This window comes from Pelodiscus sinensis, chromosome 18 (assembly GCF_052426305.1).
Source record: "Pelodiscus sinensis isolate ZL-2025 chromosome 18, ASM5242630v1, whole genome shotgun sequence".
NCBI classification, from domain to species: domain Eukaryota; kingdom Metazoa; phylum Chordata; order Testudines; family Trionychidae; genus Pelodiscus; species Pelodiscus sinensis.
In genome coordinates this window covers 17,944,167-17,963,059 of record NC_143069.1, presented here as the reverse complement: position 1 = coordinate 17,963,059, position 18,893 = coordinate 17,944,167, and the positions used below count along the sequence as shown (strand labels likewise).

At 55.4% G+C, this 18,893-nt stretch overlaps 1 long non-coding RNA gene across 1 annotated transcript; it reads left to right on the top strand.

The window, feature by feature from the left end:
* The first annotated feature begins 308 nt into the window (after window positions 1-308).
* Window positions 309-1,860, top strand: LOC142824075 (uncharacterized). The gene is made up of 3 exons (XR_016347077.1): window positions 309-411; window positions 681-776; window positions 942-1,860. It is a non-coding gene; the product is annotated as an uncharacterized LOC142824075 (long non-coding RNA).
* The last annotated feature ends 17,033 nt before the right edge of the window (window positions 1,861-18,893 follow it).

The following is an 18,893-nucleotide window of genomic DNA, read 5'->3' as shown; positions in this document are numbered from 1 at the left end:
GCAGGGGGGCTACAGGGCAGTGGGAGGCAGTGGGGTTGGATCCTGCTGGGTGGGGGCGCTGGCCGCGTGAGCGTCTCTTGGGGGCCCAGCCTCACACGCCCCTTTGTCTCCTTGGGTCTCCCAGGAGATCATGGAGGACTCGCCCCCCCGCTGGTCTTGGCCGACTGCCTCAACGCCGCCTGCAGCCTCAGGTACCGACCCCCCCCCCCGCCGACTCCCCCCAGAGCAGATCCCCTGGCCAGGAAGTGGGAAAGTCTCTGTCTCCTGCTGCTGAATTAACAGTCTCTGCCCCTCTCTCCTGCCAGCACCTTGCAGCCTCCCCTGCGGGCCCAGCTCCTGAGCCCCCTGCTGACGGCGGCCGTGGGACAGACAGTGTCTGGGGACTGGCAGCAGGAGCCCATCCACACTCAGGTACGTCCCTCCGGGCCCTGCTCCCGGGCTGGGCTGGAGCTCCTGGGGGGGGGGGCAGAGGGAGGGAAGAAGCTGCAGGTTTGGATCCTTCCCTCCAGGGTTCCCGTTGCTCTCCCGGGGGGCCCGTCCCTTCCATGCCCAGCCTGGGCTCCTCCCTGCTCTGCGAGGCGGCTCAGACCCTGCTCTAGGCTGGACCCCGGAGCCAGCGGGTGGCCTGGATTCCCCAACCCCAACCCCCCTCTGACCCAGGGCTCCCCCTTGTCTTGCAGCAGTTCATCCGGGCCCTTCCCTACGACCTCCAGGCCCTACTGGCGAGCCTCCTCGCCGAGTCCCCAGACACCGCCCGGCTGCAGCTCATAATGGAGGTGAGCCCCGTGGGGGGGACGGGGCCATTGTCCCTGCTTCCTCGGGGGGGGGCCGAGAGAGGAGCAGTGTCAGTGGCTGGGGGGGGCACAGTCCGAGAGGAGCCCCAGGCTCTGCCCAGAACCGGCACCTCCCTACGGGTCCTGACCTGCCTCTTTCCCCCCCAGCACCTGAGCCCGTGGCTGGAGTCCCGCCTGCCCCAGGAGCGAGCCAGGGCCCTTGGCAGCACCACGGCCCTGCTGGGAGTCGCCACCACCCTCCCGGGGTTTGACGTAAGTGACCTCGGAGCCGGGGGGTCTGGGGCTGCAGGGCGCGGGGCTGGGAGCGTCCCCGGGAGGCAGAGGCAGGGCCGGGAATGGGCCGGGAATGGGCCGCGTTCTCCTTTCCCCGGGGAGGGGCGACCCTGGGCCCTTCAGGGGGGCTCTTGAGGGACTGGGCCTGGGGACTGGGGAGTGGCCGTCAGTGGATCCCCTTGTTCCACCCCCGGAGTGACCCTTCAGTCGGGGCCATTGCTCAGGGTTGTCTCCTCGCAAGGCCGGCCCCGCCCCGCCCCGGGAGGTGTCTCTGTCCGTCCCCCGAGCTCAGACCCGCCTCGGCGGCCGTTTGCATGGGACGTGCAGCCCCAGGATGCTGAGGGACCCCCCCTCTTCTCTCCCCTCAGAACTCCGCCGACTGGCCGAGGATGGGTCACCACGTGGCCCAGCTGGGCCTTTTTATTTCGGACCCATCCGAAGACGTCAGCCGGCTGGCCCGGGAGGGGGTGCACAGCCTGTATCAACTCCTCCTGCACCACAGGGGTAAGGAACCCAGCCGGGACCTGGGCCCCAGGGACACCCTGAGGGTGCCGGCGGCGGGGGGAGGGGACCCAGCCCTTTTCCCCCAGACTGGCCCAAGGGGGGATGCGTCCCTCTGTGTTCCCCTTCTGCCCCCTGTGCCCCTCCATTTGCCCAGGGATGCCTGCAGGGACCCGTGGGAGGGGAAGGGCTCAGACCTGCCAGCAGAATGACCCTGTTGTGTCTCTTGCAGGCCTCAACATCCACCAGGCAGAGGACCTGTGGTGCAGACACTACTACAAAGAAAGATGGGTCCTGGCTCACAGCAACAGCGTGAGGGTGGGAGAGGTAAGGACGCGCTGCCAGGGCAGGGCAGGGCTCGGGGGTGGGGCTGGCTGGGGCCCTCGTGGGGGTAGGAGGGTCTTGGGGGCAGGAGGAAGCTGTGACCTGGGGCAGGGGTTGGGGTGCCGGGTGAGGAGAGCGTCTGGGTGCAGGGTCTGGAAGGGAGTTTGGGGGAGGAGGAAGCTGTTTTAGCCCCAGGAGTTGGGGCCGGGCTCTGGGCCGTCAGCTGAAACCTCCTGTGCTCTTGATTCCAGGTCTTTGGGCAGCTCTTTACACCAGAGCAGGAGAATTGCTTTTTGGACAAGGCTCTGCTCGCTGCCCGCTCCCCCCTGCGGCACCACAGCCAGGCCGGGCTGGTCCTGGCCCACGCCCTGCATGGGCAGGCCCATCAGCTCCTGGAATACATGGTGAGCAGCCGGAGCAGATCAGGAGAGTGGGGCAGGGCCAGGGTCTCCTTCCCATCCCCTCAGGGAGTCCCCCGCCCCTTTCCTCAGGCTGCCCCCACCCCACGTCCCTGCTGGCAGAATCCCTCCTGCCCCTGCGAGCGTCCCTGGGGGTGGGGGAGGCTCTGAACACAGAAACTGTCCTAGGAGGCAGGAGGGGGCCGAGGTGTCAGGAGCTCTGGGGGGGGGGGGGTCAGGAGCTCACCCTGCGGGCCTGACGGGGGGTGACCAGAGAGCAGGGGGAGGAGGGTGGAAATGCTGGGGGGCCAGTTCCCCTGAGTCCCCAGGGATGAATGTGACGGATTCTGCTTCCCTTGCAGCAGGAAGACACCCAGTGAGAGCAGCAAGAGCTGAGGAGCCAGCAGCTGCGTCCCCCTCCCCCCAACCCTCCCAATTGTATTGAATTGTATTTACATTCTCATTAAACAATGTTTCAAAAAACATTTGGATCAGGCTTGGTCAATAATTTGTAATGGGGGGGCCATTTTGGCAACTGATCAAGGGCCACATTTCTACCGAGGGCTTTGGGGTCTGGGACGGGGTGGTTGGGTGCAGAAGGGAGCTTAGGGGTGGAGCCTGGGTGCAGGGGGGGGGTATGATCTGGGGCGGTGGATAGGGGTGCAGGGTCCAGGAGGGGGTATGGGCGCAGGAGAGGACTCTGGCCTGGGGGAGGGGCTCTAGAGGGGTGCAGGGTCAGGGAGGGAGCTGTGACCTGGGTGAAGGGGGAGCAGAAGGTTTGGGGGAGGGGGTGCGGGTGCCAGAGAGGAGTCTGGCCTGGGGGAGGGGTGTCGGGGGGGTGCAGGGTCAGGGAGGGAGCTGTGACCTGGGTGAAGGGGGAGCAGAGGGTTTGGGGGAGGGGGTGCGGGTGCCAGAGAGGAGTCTGGCCTGGGGGAGGGGTGTCGGGGGGTGCAGGGTCAGGGAGGGAGCTGTGATCTGAGGGAATGGGGGACGCAGGTTCAGGTGGTCGCCTGGGACAGGCAGTCGGGGAGGGGACGTGGGCGCCAGGGGCAGGCTCTGGCTGCGGAGGTGCCTACCTAGGCAGCTGCGTATGGGGGAGCCCGACTGTCACCTGAGGGGATGGGGGAGCTCAATTTTCAACTGTGGGGAATGGAGGAAATACTGTGGAGTGGAGGGAGCGAGATGGGGGGGGCTGAATTGTTCCCGGAGGGGAGATCTCCCTGGCTTGGGGGGGGGGGCATTTCCAGCAAAGCCCTCACATAAGAGGGGGACAGACGGGGGGAGGGAGAGGACGGGGATGGGCAGGGCAGGTGGAAATGGGGAGGGGCAGGAGAAGGGAAGGGGGAGGAGATGGAGGAGAGCAGGGGATAGGAGTGGGGGCGGGGATGAGGAGCAGGACAGAGGCAGGGCAGTGGTGGTGATGGCTGAGCGATGAGAACAGCTCGCAGGGAGCTTAAAGCCAGCAGATGCTTTTCGGCAGAGTTGCCATTTGCCCTGGCGGCTTTGCCAGAATAGCTGTGCCAGCGGGCGGGGGGGGGGCGGGGGGGCTTTTGCCACACACCCAAGCCAAGCCAGCTGTGGCGGCAAAGCCTTGTGATGTAACCTAAGCCCTTGGCAAGGTCGGGATCAACCTGCTCTGACAATTTCTCGGACCGGCGGGATGAGAAACAAGGATCGTGCAGGGAGATGGGGATGACTAGGAAGCGAATCCAGGTGTGGGGGGAATATCCTGGGTTGGAGGGTCAGTCGATACCCCCGCCTGCCACTGTCTGCCGGGGCTCTGCCCGCAAGATGGAACCAACAGCTGAGTTTGCTTTTCTGCCCCGTCGTGGGCACAAAAGGCCCAGAGCAGCCTCCTGCTATCTTGGAGGAAAGGGGCCAAAGTTCAGGAAGCAGGTGCCAGGCTGGGCTGGAATCCGCGAGCGCCGCTTTTGCTTTGCCCTTCCTGGAAGCTGGGCTGCAGGTGAGTGGCGGTTTCATCTCTGCTCTTGGGGTGTTTCTTGTGGGTTCCGAGTGTGGATCTGAGAGGGGCTGCGCAGGGGCAGTGTCATGAACGTGCTGTAAGCGTTACAGCCCCTTCTGCGCAGGCTGGCTCCAGCCTCCCGTCTGTCTCCAAGCCCTGGGGGAGAGGCGGGAGGCCAGCAGCATGGCCTAGTGGAGGGGGCAGGGGGTTGGGTGTAAGAACTCCCGGGTTCTAATCTAATGCCACCTAGTGACTAAGGCACAGAGTTGTGTGTTAGACCCTTGCTCCTCAATTCTGCGCTCACTCTCGCACTGGTGACCTTGGAGAGGCCTTTCAGGTCTCCCTTTCCCTGTCCATCAAAGGCAGGCAAGTGCCATGTAATGCCCTGGAGCAAGTGCTTTGGGACGTGTCGCACAAGTGTGCCTGGCTCACAAGCGTGTCAGCACAGGTGTGTAAAAGCATGACGAAGGCTTTGAGATCGATGCCGAAGGCTTGTGAGGCTGTGGCTGGCCAAGTGACAGGGAAATGAAAGGTCAGAGTTTGGTCAGTTAGATTTTATGGTAATACACTGAGACGAAGCACTTTGGGCGTATATACGATAATGTCTTTCCAAGTGCGTTAGTTCAAGCCGTGTCCTAGGAGCCAAGAGGTGAGACAAACATGCTTGGTCCTGTCTCGGTGCAGGGGTGGACTAGATCAGTGCTTCTCGACCAGTGGTACGAGTCCCCTTAAAGGTACTCAAGAGATGTCTGGGGGACACATCAACACAACTGAAATTTGGAGAAAACTGAATTTTAGTTTTCAGTTTGACAGCGCTTTATTCTTTTTGTACCTTTTACACCCAAAAATGCCATCGCCCGCCCGGCTACGATGCAGTTGTTTAAACAAATGTGTTGCAACGGTAGAAAAAAATTGTGTGTGTCTGAAAACTGTAGGTACTGGGGGTACTTACACATTTTTTTAAAGGGGGTACATTATAAAAAAAGTTTGCGAAACACTGGACTAGATGACCTATCATGGTCCCTTCCACTAAGACTTTTCTATGATTCTGTGACAGGGCTGGGCGATAATTTTCAGAAGGGGGCCACTTAATGGATTTTGGTATGGGGTCATAGGCCGGCTCCACCCACAGAAGGGGCGGAGCCTGAGGCAGAAGGGGCGGTGTTGTGGACTAGCCCACCCTCAGAGTTCTCCGTGGCTGAGGCTTTCAATTAAAAGCACAGAAAAGAGCTCACAGCTTTGCCACTACTGGCAGCTGTCCAGCGTGGCTACAGCTTTTTAAAGGGCTCGTGGCTCCTGCCCCTGCTGTAACCATGAGCCGTGAATCATTTAAAATTGGATCCTGCTGCCTGAGTCCCCACTTACAATTCGGCAGCATGGGCAGCAGGATCTAAACACAAAGTGGCCAGATCACAGTGTTAGGTGGGTGGCCTCTTACCCAGCCCTGTTCTCTGAGCTGGTTTTGAAACCTCCGTGTCCTCCTTATGGTCTGACAGCTGCAGATTTACTGCCTGTCTCTCCTCTTGTGGCCCAGCCTAGCCGCAGTTAATGGACTAACTCAGGTTAGCATCACCTGCTCTGTCTTGGTGACTCTTCACAGCTGAACGGCCTATAAGGCAGCATGCTGGTCTTCTGATCTCTTGGTGACTCCTCTGCGTTCTGTTTATTTCTTTCTCCCTCGCTGGCCGATTGAGTCAAGCCCTGTCAGTGCGTGAAGGCCCCAGGCATTACAAGTGCAATGGTCTCCCATGCCCAAGGTAATCGGCTGGCTAGTAATGGATGGGCTGCTTAGTTATCAGGTTAGGCTGCACAAGCCAGGTCTATGGGACCCCATGGCCAGCTCGCACCTGGTTCACAGGGAGGCAGCTGTACTAATCTGAAATGGCTGGAGGACACCACCATCATTAGGCTCCAGAGTTACAGCACTCGCTCTTCTTGGAGCTACTTGTCTGAGGCAGGCAGCACAGCTTAACGGGACGTCTTCTTTTTAGTTGTGAGATCTGGGCACTTTAGAATGGCTCTAGCTATTTAGCAAAGGCGCATAGCTATAGGCATGGGGGTTTCCAGCTTTATTCACCTAGGTGGCTGATTCCAGGAAGCAAGGGTGTGTGTGTGGGGGGGGGGGGGGGGAGTCCTGTACAGAGGGTTCCCTGGCCCCTCTGCTTCCATGGCTGTGCAACTGCCACCAGGTGGATTAGAACCTGGGACTTTTGGAGCTTAGGGCAGGAGCTGCTACAGCTTGAGTTATAAGCCAGTTGCCTCTCAGCATAAGCTGAAGAGCTCCCTTGTAATAATTGCTTGCTGGAAGTGGTCTCAGTGCCACTCCTTGGGATAGTGACCCACATCAGGTGTGTGGGTTACAGCTGCAGGCCTGCTCCCAGCATGCGGATCTGCTCTCTGGGTGGCGTCTATAACTCTGTGGCTGCAGCCCTGCTCCCAGGACTGGATCTGCTCTCTGCCCATAGGTGTGCGCAGCACATTTCATTAGGGTGTGCACCCAAAGAATGTTTTTAAATGTACTCTTTGACCCCCTTGACCCCTGTTAGCCACGCCTCTGGAGGTAAGACTTTCAGGGCAATATGGACACATGACCAGAAATAAAAGGTGTCATGTGACCTCCCCCCCCAAAGACTTTTCCTACCATCCTTTTACCAATAGGGATTAGTTTGGCCCTCACCAAACCCCCCTCATGCAACGATCCTGCAATTGCATTAACCCAATGTGTGAGACATTAACTCGGGGGGTGGGGAGGCTGGGGGAAGTGTTCCCTCTAAGAGTTTCCTCCCATGAGCACAATACATTTTGTGTTGTGCACCAGTACTGAGTTTGTGGCTTGTTTGGATGTGTCAGTGTGGCACCTAGTTATTAATAAATATCTTAGTAACCACTTACCTTTCCCCTCTGCTGCCCTGTCTCCTCCCCTTCCTCCATCAGCTCCCCTGGTGCCTGCTGCCCCCCAATCCCTCACCCACCTCTGCTGTCCTGACTCCTGCCCTTCTCACTGCCCTCGGCCTTCCCGAGGCCTGCCCCCCTCCAGCAGCCTTTCTCTCTCCCCCTGTGCCCACTCCTCCAGTAGCCCCACTCTGACCATGTGAGCTACCCCTCCTCATCCCCTTTCCTAACACCCCCCTCTACACACCTGCCCTGCCTCTCTCCTCTGGTGCTGGTCCCTCCCCTACAGGTGTCTGCCCTGCTGCTTCACCCCCCGGACTCCTCTGGCACCTGCACCTTCCCTTACCCTTGCACCCTCTTGGTGCCTCCCCCTTTCCTCACTGCCCCTACCCACTTTGCCCACTCCCTCACCACCCTCTGCCCCCGTTCCCCTCATGCCCCTGTGCCCTCACACGTGCTTTGCTCCATCCCCGCCTTCCTCATGCCTACCCCTTCTTTCAAGCTTTCTCCCAGCACCTCCTTTTCTCCCCTCTAGCCCCCAAAGCCCTTCCCCTCTCCTCTCCTAGCATCATCCTGTCCCCTCCCTCACTGACACCTCCCCTCCTGCCCTTTTCCTCATTGTCTCCACTTGGCCCCCTGGCATTTGTCTCTCTCCTACACCCTGTCCCTTAGTGCCTTCCCCTTTCATCTCCTGACCTGCCACAAACCCCCACCCCGCAGACTCAGGTTCCCAAAGTTCTGGCAGTCCCCATCACTTGGTGCCTGCGCCGGGTCTGACTCGTAGGGTTGCCAGGTAGACCCTCCCCCAAAAAAACGGACACACTTGATCCTGGGCAGGGGGGAGGGAGGAAGAGGGACTGGCTGGGGCGGGGGCAGGAACTTGCTGGAAGGAAGAGGGGATGGGAAGCAGCTCTGGGGTGGAGGGGCCAGATCCTGACCCTGGCCCCCCCTTCTCCCTCCCCGAGGCCAGTCATGCTGCCCCTGACCCCCCCTTCCTCCCTGAGGCCAGTCGCACTGCCCCCGATCCTGACCCCGGCCTCCCCTTCTCCCTCCCCGAGGCCAGTCATGCTGCCTCTGACCCCCTTCCTCCCTGAGGCCAGTCGCACTGCCCCCGATCCTGACCCCGGCCTCCCCTTCTCCCTCCCCGAGGCCAGCCCTGCTCCCCAGCTCAGTGCGGGCCCCTGCTCTCTCCTTAGCTCAGTCCCACTCTGCCGACCCTGGCTCCCTCCTGGCTCCCTGCTCTGCCAGTCAGGCTGAACTGGGACTTTAGCCTCTCCCCGTTGTTCCTGGGGACTGTCAGTCTCAGGATCTTGATCTCTCATTTCCCCTGCCTTTCACTGAGTTTCAGTAAGGAGCTAGCGGCAATAATGCCTCTACTTTTTCCCCCACTCCTGTGCGGAATACATTTTGTTATGTGCACCAAGGCATGCACGGATGTGCACTGTTACGTCACGTGGAGTTTCACAGCATGGGAAGAAATCAGTGGAAATACAGAGAGCTTGAGTAGTTGCAAGTGTCCATTTTATTGCATAGCACGGAGCTAGCTAGAAAAAACCCAAACCAGCTGGGCTGACCCCCAGTGACCTAACGCAGTTACTATAACAACAAGATCTATGTCTACACCCAGTACACCACATGCACCACCACTAGAAACACATGCTACCGGCTAGCAAACTGGGCAGCATTTGAATGTCTCCTGGCTGGCCGCCCAAGAGCTCAGCTTGCAGGGAACACTGGCTAACCGTCCCCTTCCACCTGGAGAAGGGAGAGACAGGAAAGCAGCAACAGAGCATCTGCCTGGGGGAAGCCCGAATCCCATGCAGGAGTGGAGCCCTGTTCCTTGTTCCAGGCCCTTGCTAGAGTCCCCTCCCGTAGCTGCAGCTATGGCCGGCAGTTTTAAAAGCGGACTTACGCTGGCCCTGCAACCCGAGCGACTCTGTCAGTGGGTGCTTATCACTCCATCACCTCGAGCTGTTTAACCAGCTTGTTTAACCAAGGAGGGAGGGAAAGGGAAACCTTTGGCCATTTGAGGGTTGCGTGCCAATGGAGGGAAAGGGGATGGATAAAAAGGGGCTGAGCACACGGTACTGCCTCTTTTTAAACCCAGGCCCAAAGATGTCCTGGAATTCTGGGCCACTGGCCTGAAGGAGATGGTCAAACTGCCTGGCAGCTGGACTTTTGGAGTCTTGTTATTCCTGGGCTCCTGGTAGCGATGGCTCCCATTCCAGGGGATTCCTGCCAGGTAGTTTACCTCAGACAGCAGCTTTTATTCCCCCGTGTCACTTCTCCCAGTATCTGAGACTTTGGTCATGGGGATCAAGCATTTAACATGATTCCAAGAGGAACCGGATGGTTCATCTAGCGAGCCAGGCTCACCGATATTTGAGTAGTTAATAAAAATCCCTAGTTGCTGTGTGTAGGTCTAAAAAGTGAAGGTTAGTATCATTAGTCTTATTTTACAGACAGGGAATAACCTCTCCAACCTGTGGGAGAGGCAGGAATAGAACCCAGGTTTCCTGATACCACAGTCAGGGCTTTGTTACCAGGCTACATCCTGTACTAGAAAGGATGGGCCTGAAGCATGGGCCTGGTGTAAGGCCTGAGGCCTGAACCAAAGTAAGCAAGAGTTAGCTGAAGAGAAACAGGCAGGTCATGTCAAAAGCAGACGGTTGCCTGAAAGTCTTGGGACTTAACCCTAACTGTCTTGCCTGGAAAGGTTGAAACCATAGACAAAAGGTCCTAGAAAGTCTCCAGGAATGCTAGAGAAGCAGGAAGCGAGTTGACAGGAGGCCAGGAAAGAAAATGGAAACAGAATTTGGGGTTTTGAATTGGAAGCAGTGATGTGCCTGTTGTTGTGTGATCATGCCTGGAAGATGTGAATTAAGCCAGGAACCTGGGCAAGCAGAATCCAGCGACTTTCTTGGCTAGGGAAAGACTAAATCTTGGAACAAGAGAGATGTGAGTAGAACAGGGAATTTTTAGTCAGACGCTACTAGGTTATTTTCTTTATTTTTTTAGTTTGTTGGACTTCTTTTTGCTAAGCACATGTAACTATCCCCCTTTACCCTAGAACTCTTCAAACTGAATCCCAGGGAAGCGATTTTCTGTGTTTTAATCTTTCTTTTTTCAGTTTCTTTGTAACACCTAGCAACCAAGTAGATACGCTGGAGGGCAGTTGATATGCTGGAGGGCAGGGATAGGGTCCAGAGTGACCTAGACAGATTAGAGGATTGGGCCAAAAGAAATCTGATGAGGTTCAACAAGGACAAGTGCAGAGTCCTGCACTTGGGATGGAAGAATCCCGAGCATAGTTCAGGCTGGGGACCGACTGGCTAAGTAGCAGTTCAGCAGAAAAGGACCTGGGGGTTACAGTGGATGAGAAGCTGGATATGAGTCAACAGTGTGACCTTGTAGCCAAGAAACCTAATGGCATATTAGGGTGCATTAGGAGGAGCATTGCCAGCAGATCCAGAGAAGTGATTATTCCCCTTCATTCGGCTCTGGTGAGGCCACATCTGGCGTATTGTGTCCAGTTCTGGGGCCCCCACTATAGAAAGGATGTGGACGCATTGGAGAGGGTCCAGCGGAGGGCGACCAAAATGATTAGGGGGCTGGAGCGCATGACCTATGAGGAGAGACTGAGGGATTTGGGTTTGTTTAGTCTGCAGAAGGGAAGAGCGAGGGGGGTTTGATAGCAGCCTTCAACTTCCTGAAGGGAGGTTCCAAAGAGGATGGAGAGAGGCTGTTCACAGTAGTGACGGATGGCAGAACAAGGAGCAATGGTCTCAAGTTACAATGGGGAAGGTCTAGGTTGGATATTAGGAAAAACTATTTCACTAGGAGGGTAGGGAAACACTGAGATGGGTTCCCTAGGGAGGTGGTGGAATCTGCATCCCTAGAGGTTTTTAAGTCTTGGCTTGACAAAGCCCTGGATGGGTTGATTTAGTTGGGATAGGTCCTGCCTTGGGCAGGGGCTGGACTTGATGACTCCTGAGGTCTCTTCCAGCTCTATGGTTCTATGATTCTAAGTAATGTTTCACCAAGTGTATTTGTTTTGTTAATAGACGTCACATTTTTAAAACCATGATCTGATTCCTGCATCCTAGAGGGCGGAAGGTTCTGTATGCACGTGCCTAAGACAGCAAGCCATACTTCTAGGAGAAATTACAGGTTTTCAAGCTCTCTCTGGAGGGAGTGTCAAGGACAAGGAAGGTACCCCACAGGAGGGAATTCTGAAATGCGCCTGTCTGGTTCTCAAAGGGGTTTGTGCATTTGGATGATGGCAGCAACACCAACGCAAGCCTCCAGTGGCAGGGTATTTTAAAGTCTCTTGTGGGCCCCCACCTTCTGCACTTGGAGTGCCAGAGTGGGAAACAGCCTTGACATGACCCCTCTCCAATTTATCAACATCCATCTGGAATTCTGGTCACCAGAGCTGGGCACAGAACTCCAGCAGCAGAAGTTCAAGTGCCGAATAAAGAGGCTAAGTCGGTTCCCCACTCTGGCACTTGGAGTGCAGAAGGTGTGGGCCCAAAAGAGACCTTAAAATACCGTGTCTCTATGGGCTTCTGCTTCAAAACTCCCCAAGGTCACAGATTCCCTGAGCTTAGGAGGGTTGCTGCCTCTACCCAAGAGGAAAAAAACTTTTTCTTCTTGAACGCAGGAAGAAGTCACTTGGGAACGTATTCCAGAAGGGTACCCCAAACTCTTTTACACAAGAGCCAAAAGAAATCTGATGAGGTTCAACATGGTCAAGTGCGGAGTCCTGCACTTGGGACAGAAGAATCCCAAGCATTGTTACAGGCCTGGGACCAACCAGCTAAGTAGTAGTTCTGCAGAAAAGGACCTGGGGGTTACAGTGGATGAGAAGCTGGATATGAGTCAACAGTGTGCCCTTGTAGCCAAGAAGGCTAATGGCATATTAGGGGGCATTAGGAGGAGCACTGCCAGCAGATCCAGAGATGTGATTATTCCCCTTTATTTAGCACTTGGAAAGAAAAAAAGAAAAATGAAAACAAACTGTAATTTCTGATAGCTGTCCTCTTAGTCTTAGGCAGGTGTACACAGACCTCCTATTACTTTCCAGGATACAAAATCAGATCATAGCCTTAAAATAGGTGATTATATTAAGAAAACAAAAAGGTATTCATTTGTAAAGCCGACTTGGCTGCTAGGAGTTATAGCGCAACTGAGAAAAGAACAGATTAAAACACAGACAATTGCATCCCTGGGATTCAGTTTAAAGTTATAGTGGGGAGAGGAGGGGATATGGATTTAGCACAGAGGAGTTTAACCAAACAACAAAACAAAAAAATAACCTGATCGCATCTAAATAAACATTCTCTATCTACTCAAGGATCCACACTTCCAAGGTCCAGTCCAATTCTAGGCCCAGGTATTCTTTTTTTTAGGCATGATGTCCCTGCCCAGTTCAATTCATCCCCCCCCTCATCCCCTTCCACAGCTCCAGGATTAAACTCACAAAGAAAAACAGCAGACAGATTCCCTTTTAATGCAGATCTGAACTCTTTCTTCTCACTGGTGCTCCTGGCTCCCTGCCAACACTTTCTAGCTAGCTAGGTTTAACCCTTTAGTCACTGAATACTGGGATGTTCAGAAAAGAACAGTGGGCCTCCCATCCATCACAGAAGCGAGACAACCTCTTTACTCCTGCTCAAGCGTTTCCTGTTTATACATCCCAGAATTACAATAGCTTTTTAAGCCCCAACGCCACAATGGGAGCTCATGTTCTGCTGATTACTCACCATGACCTCTACATCTCTTTTCCCCGCCCTGCAAGTCTGGCCCACAGAACCATGGGAAGTGGCATAGGCTAGCCTGGGCCAGGGCAAAGGAACACGTGGGCCTTTCTCTTCTCCATCTCTCCCTCTGCATTGCACAGCAGGGTGCAGGAGTGCCAGGGCGCTCTGTGGACGCTGTTTGGCTTAATGCCAGCGAAAGCAGGGTCTACAGGAGTACTTACGGGCTCCTGGTGTTAAGAGCTGTGATGTGGTTGCCTCAGCAGCGTGGCTCAGTGCTTCTGTTCTTGGAGCTCTGGTGTTATCAGTGGTCAGTGCAGGTAACGCAGCCTGCTCCTGCTGCAGATCTCGTTGTTATGCACAAAGACCGACCACAGGCACCGTCTGGTGACAGAGGCACTTGGCCAGGTTTATAGCCGTGTAGTCACAGATCTAGTGCCCTGGATTTGCGGTTACACGTGCACCAACTCATGAGTGCCCCAGGATGAGGAGCAATTCAGTCAGTAAGTCTCTGTTGTCCCTTCGGCCATGCAAAGGGGGTAAGGCCAGGCACCCCAATATTTATAGCCTAAAATAAACTTGTGTGGTTTCGGACATTTGTTTGCTCCCTCCCCTTGTACCTAGTACCTTGAACCGAAAAATATTAGCGGAGACACTGTTGAGCATCCACTGCGGATGCGCTCGGTGAGGCTAATCTTAGGGTTTTACCTCATCCCCGTTGCAGGGTTCCAGACCAAGGAGGATATCTACTGCCTCGCTTTAGCGAAGGCCCTGTACACTGTGCCCACGCCAGTGACTGCTGGGTTTTATGCACCATGGGGACATTGCAAAAACCTGCTCTTACACAAAATCAAGGGTGAGTACTGCCCCGGGGAACGTAAGACGGGGAAGGAACCTTGTGGGGATGGGGATTAGTGGATGACAACCATCTCCAAAGAGCCAGAGCCACCCGTACTCATTTGCCGATTATGCAATCGCATAGGGGACCTGAAAATTTGGAGCAGCACTGGGTTTTCATGTCCACTCCACCCACCTGCCTCTTCCTATCCATGGTCTGTGGCTCTGCTTCCTCCAGCAGCAGAAGTTCTAGAAGATCTAGTTAATTTACAAGTGACAAAGTCTGCTCGAGCTACTGGCAGAACATCGACGACATGGTAATGAAGCCATATAACAGGCATTTGCCAACCTCTGCTAAATGTTTGCTGAATTTACTGTGAGAGTCGACAGGACCTTAGTTTAAAATGTGTTTGTTTATTAGTGTGTGGATGAGGATTATAAAATCACATCGCTAAAAATTCAACATCCATCTGGGCTGCTGTTGGGCAGATGGGCACCAGTTTAATAGTACGGCGTAGGATCCCATCAATCCTAAGGATGGCTTTGCCAAGAGCTACCCATTCTTGATTGCTTCCCAGAAGGGAGGGATTGTGAAGCTGGAAGACCCTTCAGGAGGAGAGATTTAAGGCACTGCCAGGTACCTAACATATCTTCCTCTTTTATCTCAGAGAACATGGAAAACGAATCGAAGAAGAAAGACCAGGAGGAATTTCAGCGGACGCAGAAGATGCAGCGTGACAACACTGGCCGGGATCTACTCAAGCTCCTGTTACTCATGATCTTCTACCGGCCGGTCCTGACGGAGCAGCAGAAGTGGAGAAGGAACGTGAAACACGTCTTCATCCATTTCAGCGCCTGGGAGTACGCGGGCTGCGACCAGCTCTGGGCAGGCCTCATTACCACACTGTGCGACGGCATCGAAAGCCACTTTGGTCTCCTACCCATGAGCATTTACAGGACCATAGACAGGAAATGTAGCATCATCGAAAGACCAGGGGATCAGGAATGGGTTAGCAAGAAGTTCCTCTTCCTCCCGCTGTGGGTGGCTGTGATCCTTTTGATCATGGTAGCTATTGGGGTGGGTGGTCTCCTCCTAGTGTTTGGGATCCCCATCGGGGATGCCTCGGGAGACGCCATAGCTGTCGTGGAAGGCATTGGGGTGACGGCTGTCAGCGTCTCTGCAGCAGCTGCCATACGGCTCACTATCACAGTGGTACGAAACATTATCGTCACCCAGAAGAGCCAGCTGGAGAGACAGATGAACCAGACGGCTCTCAGCGCACAGCTGGGCTTCATGAGCTGCGTGAAAAGCGAAGTCAGGACAATCACTGGGTTCCTGCAGTACATGGAGATCTTCCAGCGGCGGAAGCTGCGGGTGGTGCTGGAGATCACCCACTTGGATACATGCAGCCCTGACAAGGTGGTGGGCGTCCTTGATGCCATGAACATTCTCCTCTCAGACAATGACGCCCCTTTCATCTCCATCCTGGCTGTTGATTCCAGCATCATTGTCGACTGCGTGGAAAGCTCCAAGTATATGAGAGGTATGGCCAACAACGGCTACGAGTTCTTAAACCGCATCGTCACCCTGCCCTTCTCTGTCCCTCGGATGGACTGCGACACCAAGCGAAGGCTGATCAGGAATATCATCGCGCGCAAGGAGCAGCTAGAGGCAGAGGTCGGCTTCCGGCAGGATGGCAAGATGGAAGCCAACTCTGACTTCCTCAACATCTCTCGCTACCATTCGGCCAACCACGATGCCCAGAATCCAGTTGCAGAGGACAGCCAGATACCTCTCATGGTTGGAACCCCAGCGCTGGGAACCGGCAGCTGCGGGAAAGGTATCCGAGCCAAAGACCTCATTCAAGATGCTTTCGACTACCTCCTGGATGACGCCTTGAAGGAATTCATGACAGACAACGTGGTGCAGATGCGGCGCATCGTGAACACCGTCACCATCACCATCAGGCTGCTGGCGAGTAACATCCCCAAGGATGAAGTGTGTCCGAAGAAGGTGGTGGAATGGGTGCTCCTTGCCAACCAGTGGCCGTGCCGTCTGAGCTGGCTCTTGCAGTGCATCGAGGATGAGGAGCAGAGGAGTCGAATGGGCAGCTGCCATGGAAGCCCGCTCCGCCCCGACATGTCTCTGTGGGAGGTCTACGAGAAGTACATGGAAGAGCTGGACATGCTGAAAGGCCAGATGGAAAAGCTGCTGGAACTGGACCAGGATCCCGAGCTGTTCCACACTTTCCTGTGCGGCAGGTTTCGGGTGGAGGAGGCCCTCTTCTACCTCCCCTTCACGGTCAATTTGGACCCATCCCTGAAAAGACAGATGGAGCTGCAACGTGGCAGCCACAGACTGAAACGGACAAAGAAATTCGACAAGCTCAGCGCCTGCACTCTGCTGGGTATGACGGTGGAGGATGTCTGCCGAGAGGTGGGTCACCCTTGGGTTTCCTTCCTTCGAGCAGGGCCAGCTGTCGATAGAATGTCCATGCCTCTTCATCGCAAGAAGAATGTCATTCATGTGACAGCAGCTGCCCACAGATGACGGCTACAGGCAGAGCCATCTTTGCAAATCGTGGGGCCCTGAATAATTGAGGGCCCTTCTGCAGGATTGCCTGGGCCTTTTCCCCTCATGCAGCTTCTGCTGGAGGTCTGGTCGTTCCTACTACCTCCCTACCCCAAGCAGGGCTCAGGAACTAGAGCAGAGTTGCAGATCCTCTCTGCTTGCTAGCTTGCTGCTGCTGCTGATTTGAACCCCGTAGCAGATTTGAACCTAGGCCCTCTAGGAGTGTGTCTAAACTACATGGCTCCGTCGACGGAGCCATGTATATGAGGCTGATCGGCAGAGGGAAATGAAGCCGCGATTTAAATAATCGGGGCTTCATTTAAATTTAAATGGCTGCCGCGCTCTGCCGACCAGCTGATGATCAGCTGTTTGTCGGCAGATCGGGGCAGTCTGGACGCTTCCCCGTCGACGTGAAAGCCCTTTGTCGACCTCCCCGGTAAACCTCATCCCACGAGGCATCAGGGGAGGTCGACAAAGGGCTTTCATGTCGACGGGAGTGTCCACACTACCCCGATCTGCCGACAAACAGCTGATCATCAGCTGGTCGGCAGAGCGCGGCAGCCATTTAAATTTAAATGAAGCCGCGATTATTTAAATCGCGGCTTCATTTCCCTCTGCCGATCAGCCTCATCTACATGGCTCCATTGATGGAGCCATGTAGTTTAGACACACCCCTAGAGGCCTCGACAGCTGGAGCCATGAAGGCAGCTGGCTCCCAGCTTAGGATGTAGAGCTCCCTTGTTCTTATCTCTGGCTGTAAGAGGTCCAATTGCCACACGAAGGGACAGTGAACCACACACACTAGGCGTGTGGATTACACTGACAGCTGAGAGGAGCACGTGGGGGAGGGCGAAGGGAAAAGCCCTGCAGCAGACAGGACACAGCGTCCCCAGAGACGAACCGGCAGAGGCATATCCTCAGACATACAAGAACACATGGCTGCTGCATTGGGGAACTCAAAAATTTGGTGCCCAAATTTTCCGGTGCCCTATGCAGCTACATATTTCCCATGGGCCTAGGGACAGCCCTGACTACGGGCCCCAGAGCTGGGAGAAAACTGTCCCACATAACTGGTGCATAACTGGAGGGAGAGGAGCGAGAACTAGTGGGGGTAGGATGTTGAGGGGAACAGGCGGTGTGGGATGGGGGCTTTCGGGGAAGGCACAGTGTGGGTTTGAGGCCTCAGGAGTAGGGGGGCACATGAGGGGGAATGGGCAGAGTGAGGATGAGGGGGAAAGGGTGATGTAGGGGGCAGGGCCACAGTCCGGGTTCTGCTAGTTCCCCCACTTTCTGCTGCTCCTGACTCTTGGTTTGCAGAAAACATTTCTTCTTGGAACAACTCGGTTCCTTGGAGCTCTTTCCTCCAACCCCGAAGCCATTGGTTGGCTCTCCCCGGGTTCATCCTTTACGCTCTGAAGTGACTTGGGTCGGTTTTAATACTGGGAGACCCGTAGCTGTCTGTTATGCACTCCAGAGAGAAGAGAGGCAAAAACATAAATACTCTTGCTGGAGGCCTGCAGCGTAATACCCCTTATCCAGAATAACACACAAGAACCCTGAGGCTATGTCTACACTGCTAGCTTTTGCCTGCAGAGAGCATGCTAGGGTGTGTCTAGACTACATGCCTCCGTCGACGGAGGCATGTAGATTAGACAGATCGGCAGAGGGAAATGAAGCCCCCGTCAGGCTGACTGCATGCTTCCCTCCAGCCTACAAGCAGGGTCAGGAAACCTTCCCTCTTCATTTCAACACACCCCTCCAGTGGTCCCTGCATTGCTAGCTTTTGCCTGCAGAGAGCATGCTATTTCCCCTGCCGTGCCAACTTGCTCAGCGGTGCCCCTAGCAGAATCCAAGCACACGGCAGTGGGGTGTGCAGGGTACCATACCTGGCCCCACAGCCGGCCGGCCCGCCTTGTTTGCTAGAATCTGAGCAAGCCCAGACAGGTTCCTCTCGGGAGCTATAGCAGACCCTTCCTAAAAACGTGTTTGGCGACCTGTTCAGTAGATGCATGGCACTAACGGGTGCTCCCACTTCTCTTCCAGATGGACACAATCGGCTTGAAGGAGGAAAACGTCCCGCTGTACAAACAGAGGCTCAGGGACCATAATCTCAACGGGCGCGCGCTGGTCTACAGTAACAACACTGAAATCGAAGAGGCCCTGCACATGAGTCTTGGCGAATGGACCCTCTTTAGCATCCATTTCCTTGGAGTGTTTCCCCCGGCGAATTTGTCCTCTTCTGTGGTGTCCCCCATCCCGTTCCACGTCAGGCCAGAGGCTCTGAAGAACATGGTTGCCTTAAGAGAGACTGTGGCGAGAGGGAGCAAGCTCTCTCTGAACAGCTCCAGGGAAGATCTTTGGGAAAAGAGATAACTCTGAATCCTGAACACAGAGGTGAAAGTGCCCTGGTGCGCAGCTCCAGCAAGAACTGCAAAGACCTGGGCTGCAACAGGACAGTACCTGTGAGAAACTGTAAAGTTACTTTCACGGCCGCCTGTACAAAACCAGAAGCAAGATCGGGGCTTTCGCCCACAATGTACCTCCCTGCGACTCCAGTGACATCGCACGGATGAATCATAG